This window comes from Tiliqua scincoides, chromosome 3, assembly GCF_035046505.1.
Source record: "Tiliqua scincoides isolate rTilSci1 chromosome 3, rTilSci1.hap2, whole genome shotgun sequence".
Taxonomy (NCBI): domain Eukaryota; kingdom Metazoa; phylum Chordata; class Lepidosauria; order Squamata; family Scincidae; genus Tiliqua; species Tiliqua scincoides.
Window position 1 is genome coordinate 43,408,570 of NC_089823.1, and position 8,102 is coordinate 43,416,671.

Genomic DNA, 8,102 nt, shown 5'->3' on the forward strand with positions numbered 1-8,102 from the left:
TTGACACCTGAGAGATTGTTTTGGCTTTCCGAAAACTCAGGCAGACATAAGAATCTGAAGTCACAATCATCAAAGAATGAGCATGCAGGTATGAACTCATCCTTAGTGCAATATAGACGCTTGGCTCCTGCTTCAAGCTTGAAACATTATTTGTTCTAGACTTCTTTTGGTTAAAGAAGTTTTGTATATTCACATGTTATTGGTTGTGTATTGCTTTTTTTTTTACCTGTCACCACCTATGGGCTCTTAGAATTATTACATGACTGCTGTGCTGGTTTTAAATGTTCTAGATCTTAAGTGATTTCTATCATTTTATGCTGTGTTTTATGTATTCAATTTTGTAAGTCGAGTTTTTCAAAAGGTGGGATATGAAGGTTCTAAATCAATAAATAATCTCTTGGACTTAAGGTCCAATTCTATCCAACTGTGCAGCACTGATGCAGTCATGCAAAAAGGAACATGCACTGCGTCCTGCAGAGGAGGGCAGTCAGTGAAGCCTCCTCAGAGTAAGGAAATGTTTGCTCCCTTACCTCAAGGCTACATTGCAACCACAACTGGACTGGCCTGCGCCGTATCCAGCACAGGCTAGAAGGTGGCTGGAAGGCAACTTGGGGTAAGGGGATTTATTACTGGCACAAATCCAAGAAGCCCACGTAAGACTCTTTGGGCCAGGGACAGGGGTTAGGATCCGGTGTGGCCTGCCATGGTCCGTCCCACCCCCATCTTGATCTGCCTTTCCTCATCCCAAAACACCCCAACCCCATCCCACTGGGCCCTCTCATCACCCTCTCCCATCTCCTGTGTCAGCCTGCCTGGACTGGCACAAAATTACTCCCTCCAGGGTTGGATCTGGCCTCTGGGAGCTGGTACGGACCTCTGCACTGACTTCACCAGCTCTTGAGTAGCTGCAGACATGCTTTACAGCCTGTTCACAAGACTCTTGGGCCAGAATAGGAGGCCTGTGCTAGCTTATCTAACACCCAGGATTATATTCTTAGGTTTACCCTGCACATGCCTGATCTCGTCTGATCTTGGAAGCTAAGCAGGGTCAGGCCTGGCTAGTACTTGGATGGGAGACTGCCTGGGAATACCAGGTGCTGTAGGCTTATACCATAGTCTTTCGAGACTGAAGGTTGCCAACCAACCATTCTTTCTCTTTCACTGACAGATCTTGCATGAGTGATGTGAATATCCACTGTAGAAGGAAGAATGTAAAGTAGATGGTTCTTGCATTCACCAAACTAAGATATATGGGTGCAGCTGCTTCCTACAGAATCAGAACTTGGGTCCATTTAGTATTGACTGTCGTGGTTCTGCCAACTCTCAGATATTGTGTTGGCAACCTTCAGTCTCGAAAGACTATGGTATCGCGCTCTGAAAGGTGGTTCTGGAACAGCATCTAGTGTGGCTGAAAAGGCCAATTCGGGAGTGACAATCCCTTCCACACTGGGAGCAAGTGCAGTCTGTCCCTGGTCTGTCTCCCTGGCTATGGGCCTTCCTTCTTTGCCTCTTTGCCTCAGACTGTTGGCCAAGCGTCTCTTCAAACTGGGAAAGGCCATGCTGCAAAGCCTGCCTCCAAGCGGGCCGCTCAGAGGCCAGGGTTTTCCACTTGTTGAGGTCCACTCCTAAGGCCTTCAGATCCCTCTTGCAGATGTCCTTGTATTGCAGCTGTGGTCTACCTGTAGGGCGCTTTCCTTGCACGAGTTCTCCATAGAGGAGATCCTTTGAGATCCGGCCATCATCCATTCTCACGACATGACCGAGCCAACGCAGGCGTCTCTGTTTCAGTAGTGCATACATGCTAGGGATTCCAGCACGTTCCAGGACTGTGTTGTTTGGAACTTTGTCCTGCCAGGTGATGCCGAGAATGCGGTGGAGGCAGCGCATGTGGAAAGCATTCAGTTTCCTCTCCTGTTGTGAGCAAAGAGTCCATAGACAACTCTCAGATATAGGTTGTTCCCATCACCGGCTACTTTTTACTGGAGATGTCAGGTACTGAACACAGGACCTTCTGTATGCAGTGTACCACTGAACTGCAGTCCTACCTTCTTAAAAGGCTGTCAAGAATAGGCTTTGAACGCATGCTTCCTCATTGAGATCAGATCACCCATGTAGGAGCCTCTTAAGTCTGGCACCTTATAACATTCAGCCAGGGCAGGCCCTGATGCCTGAGGAAGCATGCCAGATGTTGCCTGCTCTTCTGTGCCACCCCATGCCCCTCCCACTCCCCAGCTCAGCACTCTCCTCCTTTCCACATTTCCTCTTCTCCACTATCCCTCTCTACCTTTCCAAAACTAGGGAGCGGAAGGAGGAGGAGGGCAGTGGAGGCAAGTAGGTAGACAGAAATGAGCACCCCACCATCACCAAACTGCTGTTTCTCAACTGGTGGTATGTGTACCACTGGTGATATGCGAGGTGGTGTCTGGTGGCACCCCCAGACCCCTGTTGCTAGGCAGTGAGACATCAACGCAGCAAAAAGCAGTAGGAGGCTTAGCTCAAACTACTGTCAGAGGTAACGGCTTCAGTTAGCCTTATGGATGGGTCGGCCCTGCATTTAGATATCCTAACTGGCAGGAGGAGAGAAGAGGAGCATGATTAATTCACAATCAACAGTGCATCTTTACCAAACTTTAGCGAAGACAATGTAATCATTCATGAGTACTGCACATATATTACTAAACACAACCATCTTCGGACTACCAAAAAGCTAAAGAACAAACCCAGAGCTTTTCTGAATTTCTGTGCAATTTTGTTATTTATTATTTCTCCATTTTTATGGTTATTGTTAAAAAGAATGGGGAAAATTCAATAAAATATGGATTTAAAAACACCATTATGAAGTTTTTAATTTTTTCAATCAGGGTTTATGGAGGTTGAACCCTGAAGCGACTATCTTCAAGAAACAATTCTTTAAAATATTTCTCTGCAGAAGAAATCAAAGGCAGACAAGCAGTGAGGGGAGAGGATGGAAAATAGGAGAAAATCTACAGACATCAAAATGAAGAGCAAAACATAAAGCTGGGAGTATAAAAGATTCCACATTGGGAAAATAAAAAAGCTACTTAAGCATCAAAAAAGGAAACAAAGAAATCATTAAAAACAACGGGAATGGCTTAAAAAACAGAATGTCACAACTACACAATTGTGCACAGTTGTTGTATTAGTATGCTTCTGTCATCTGAACAACTGTGGAATTATAATTTTTGAATTTCTAGTGATATGACTAGATTTTATCAGGGCCATATTATCGCTCTGCATATCGTGCTTTTTATAGAAATTTCTGTTATCTGCCATTGCTGAACATAATGTGCCCATTTCTGTCTAATAGAGGCATGCTTTTAATACCTATTTGTGGTGTTATAGATTCTGAGAGACTGTCCTTTGTTAGGCTGTTGGTATGCTAGAAGTTTAAGATCATTGGTTGATTATCTCGTCAGTGGGAGATAACAGGAGATGTATATCCCTGCAGCCCCAATAACAACATGAGACGGGTTGTTGGGAATATAAATTGGGCCCCATTTTATTGAAAGTCAATCAACAGTTGAATAAACCAGCTACAGAAAAAAAAACCACCTGACCCAAATACAACCGCCTAGGGTAGGTGGAAAAAATGCCATCCGAGGCCAATCAGGTGACCTATAGAAATTTTCTCCCTGGCTCCAAATGCAACTAGCTAATCTCAGACCACCCAACGAGAGGGTGGTTGAAGGGGGGTGAGGAATCCAAACTACACAGACACAGAGAAGGACACTAACCAACAAACAACCCCAAGTCCCACCCACTCCAACAAAGCATCAAATGGGATGCAGGAATCTTCCTACACTTGTCACACATGATGGCAGGGTGGGGCAAGGAGCATTCTCTGCCTGGAAGGGTGGGTGGTGGAGTGGCATGCCTTGATGGCTGTGGACTTTTGGAAAGCGATACCCAACTGCGTTTGGAAGGTAACCTCCTCCAGCTGGTAGGACAGGGAAGAGAAACAGCTTGGACCAGTATGGTGAGAGAGAGAGAGAGAGAGAGAGAGAGAGAGAGAGAGAGAGAGATTTAGTTTGAGTTAGGTCAATTGGGTTCATCCTCAGAAGAGTTACAACAAATGCTTTTTTGAAAAGTGACAAAGGGGTAGCAGACATGCTACCTGTTGAAGATATATGGATTTGCTTCCACTGTAGATCTGTAAATAAATATTACCAAGAAAGTTTCCAGGTTTTTTTCATCCAAAGGATGCATCATATATTGTTACCCACGGGATATCTCACTACTCCAGGAAGTGGGAAGTATGTAACTGAACCTGAGGAAGAAAGTTCAGGGTAACTCAAAAGTTCATATTCAGAAACATCCAACTACCTAATGTAGAATATTATAAATGTCATAATTAATCTGGCCATTAATATTTCCCCTGTCATTAACACTATAGCCCCTTATTCCCTAGGACAGTGGTTCCCAAACTTTTTAAACTAGCAGCTCCCTTTTAAACAAGCAGCTCCCGGTGCCGGAACTCTGCCACTCAGACTCGGACTGCCGAGTACCGGATAGGTAGGTGGATGTATGGGGGAGGTGAAGGGAGGGCGGGGAGAGGGGGAGGAGGTGTTCTGGGAAGAGGAAGTGGGGTGGGAGGGAGGCGGGACTGGTGGAGCTTCACTCCACCAAATCCAGAGCCTCTGTGTCGGGCTGGCTGCCTGACATGGAGGCTCTTGATTCTATGCCGAGCTTTGGGTCGCCGTAGAATAGAGTAGCCCCATGCGGGGCTACTTGCTTTACCCGGGGAAAGGGGATGAAAGTCTCCTTCTCCCGAGGAGCCGCCAGCAGCTGCCTGGAGTGTGCAGGGTGTGCCGGCAGCCATTTTTGGTGCCACTGCAGCCCCATGCACCAGGCAGCTCAGGATTGAGCTGTAAGCCATGCGTACAAAGGAATATGGGTCTTTTCTTTTAAAGGAATGAGAAATTCCATGTGCACAAGTAGTCTATGAACTCAACAGAGCACACACAGGTCTCTGGCTTATGACACTTGTATATAAATTGTGTGCCATAAAGATCAGTCAATTGGACCATTTCTCAGTATAAAGGAGGCAATGAACTCTGAACTCCAATTTGCTACCTATCATGGCTGTTACTGAAATTATTCTGAGCACTTGTGAGAGTTAAAGGCTCTGGCCACTACTCTTTCCAAATTCCAAATGCGTGCGTAGCTATGTGTGCAACTGAAGCCTTCAGCCTCCAGAAGCACTCAGACAGATTCTCTCAGTCATTAGCTTTGACAGGCAGACAATCTGCTCCTTCATTAAAGCCATTTCTGCCCAACGTTGCGTATATGCAACAGGGACCAAAGGTGTACACCTGTGGGCAAAAATGAGTCAAGACTATCTTTATGAATGTTTTCTAGCACTCAAGTCTGACCCACTCACAAGACCGGATCAGGCAACTCCACTGAGCAGTGGTTGGAGAGCCAGCAAACTGGGGCAGGGCACAACCCATGCTCCAGCGGCCTACTGCCCAGCTGGCTATGGTTACCCCAACCCTCTTCACACTCACTTTCCTTCTCACAGTGAAAGGAATTTGAGCAAGAGGAGGAATGGTGGTGTTGGTACCTTTCTCCTTTCTGTCCAAGTGTTCTGGATTGCCAAGTGTTCAGCATTTAGCCTAAAAAGTCTGCACTGCACCAGGCAACCATTCCTCTGGTAGAAGTGTGATAAACTAGAAAAGGACATTATTAAAAGCTGAGGGTTTGATTAGTGTTAGGTAGTGTACACACTAGTTTATACCAGTGGTGTAGCTAACAATCCTACTGCCCGGTGCAGAGCTCATGATGTTGCCCCGGAAGTGATGTCTCATCCGGAAGTGACGTCACTCCTGGGTTTTGATTTCACAGCCACTTTTTTAAAAAGTGAAAAATAAAAAATCTGCCACATCCCCCAAGCTGCCTCCCCCCAGCACCAGCTCCCTCCTACTCACCTCCATTCCCTCTAAGGTCTTACACTGGGCTGCTCCTGCAGCCCCATCAGGCTCATGGGGGGAAGAAGCAGTTGCCACCACTGGCACGCACACCACCAGCCAGGCACATTGGGCCACAGGGGGCAATGGGCTACATTGAGGAGAGCCCCGCGCGTGTGAGGGGAGGTGGGGCATGGCCCCCCGCCTCCATTTTGTTTGGTGGCACAGCTCAGGTCCAGCCACTGCAGGGGGGAGGAAGAGAGGAGGCTGTGGAGAAGCCACCAGCCCTCTCACTGGTTCACATTGATTGTGGGGGAAGGAGAACTAAGGGCAGGCAGGGGGGAGGAAGTCGCACCTGACTGACTGAGGCGCCAATCCTACTTACCAGGGAGTAAGTCCCATTGGGTATATTGGGACTTACTTCTGAGTAGGCCTGCCTGGGCTGGGTTGGGCTAGGCTCCTGTCCCAGCCCCACTTTCCTGGGAATAAGTCCCACTGGCTATAATGGAACTTACTTCTGAGTAGACCAGCACAGGCTTGGGCTCTGAGTTGCAATCCTCTCCACACCTTCCTGGGAGTAACCCCCATTGGCTACACTGGGACTTACCTCTGAGTAGAGGCTCTGAGTGGGTGAGTGAAAGGAAGGCTTTCCTGCTGCGGCTGGGGGGAGGAGGACCTGGGTCTTGGGGCAGGCAGGAGGAAGTTGTGCCTGACTGACTGAGGCTGAAATCCTGTCCATGCTTTCCTGGAAGTAAATCCCATTGGACACAATGGGACTTACTTCTAAGTAGACATGCATAGGATTGTGCTCTGAGGCCGTGCAGGAGGTGGTGATGGTTGTGGCGGCGGCGGCGGCAGTGGTGGTAGGGGCGAAGCGCCTCCTCCTCCTCCTCCTCCCTCCCGCTGCTGGCTCTGGTAGGATAGGGGCAAACGAAGCCTTCAGCGCCTGCAACTGTTGGCTCTCAGCAGAGGGAGGGAGGGGGAGGAGGCCCTGCCACCACCACCTCCTCCTGCACCTCCTCTCCCCACATTGAAGCACCCCAGAAAGCCTTCTAAAGCCCCACCGAGGTCTCAGGCACAGTGGAGCAGAGCTGCAAACTTTCTCCACTCAGTGCCTGCTACTGCTGCCTCGACCCCGTCCAGGCTCCGCCAGCGACAAACACGCGGCATATCTCCTCGCTCCTTCTTGCCCAAATGCAGAATGAGGGTGGCTCAGACGGGGCTTTTCCAACCCCCCTCCAAGGAGCTTTCCCGCTCCCTCCTACTTACTTGCCCCCCCTGCTGGGGGGGCAACAGTGTAGCCCACTGCCTTACAAGCGTGTCTACTCGGCTTCTGGCCAATGTGCCTGGCGGGCCTGCAGCAGCCCAAGGCAACTCGTGTGTGGGCAGAGTTGCCCCGATGTTGCCCCTCTCAGCAGCTGTAGCCCAGTACATTTGCTACACCCCGCACTTATGTAGCTACGCTACTGGTTTATACTGTAGATTAGGCATGTGCATTTGTTTCAAAAACAAAAAGAAAAATTAAACTGAATCAGACCCACAGAGTTCAATTTTTCTTCCTGCTGAAATGAATGATACAAATGGGGCTTGCTTTTGGAAACTGAATTGTGACCACTTGTTATGAAGTCAAGGAAGGAGAGCTTACCTTCTCCCAGTAGCAGCAGCAAATCGGCCTGTTTGTAGTCTCCATATTATTTTGCACAATCGCCAGATACAGCTTTGCTCCAGGGCACTTAGGGGGGAAAAAGGCAGAGACCACAAAAATGGCAGCATCCCACTGCAGACTGCCATTTTTTTTTCCTAATGCTGCTTTAGAAACATTGTAGGAAAATTTGTGGTGGCCTGCAGGGGTTAGGTCAACAGAGAGGTCTGAGATCATCATACAAGCAGAACCAAAAATTGGGAGTAGTGAGACATAATGACAGAATAAATAACTAAATGCACAGAGACCTAATGAATGTAACAAAGTCTTGCATACCCCACACTGAATTGTTCTTGTACATTATGTATATAGATTTAAATATGACTTGGGAATATCAGCAGTCAGCCACAGCTGTCAACTGCAGGTCTATGTGTTTTTTAGAGGAGGGAAGACACAGAAGTTCTGAGCATCATGCAAGAATCTATGCAGGACCGAGACATTGAAATGATGGCATTGGTTGGCTCACCAATAAC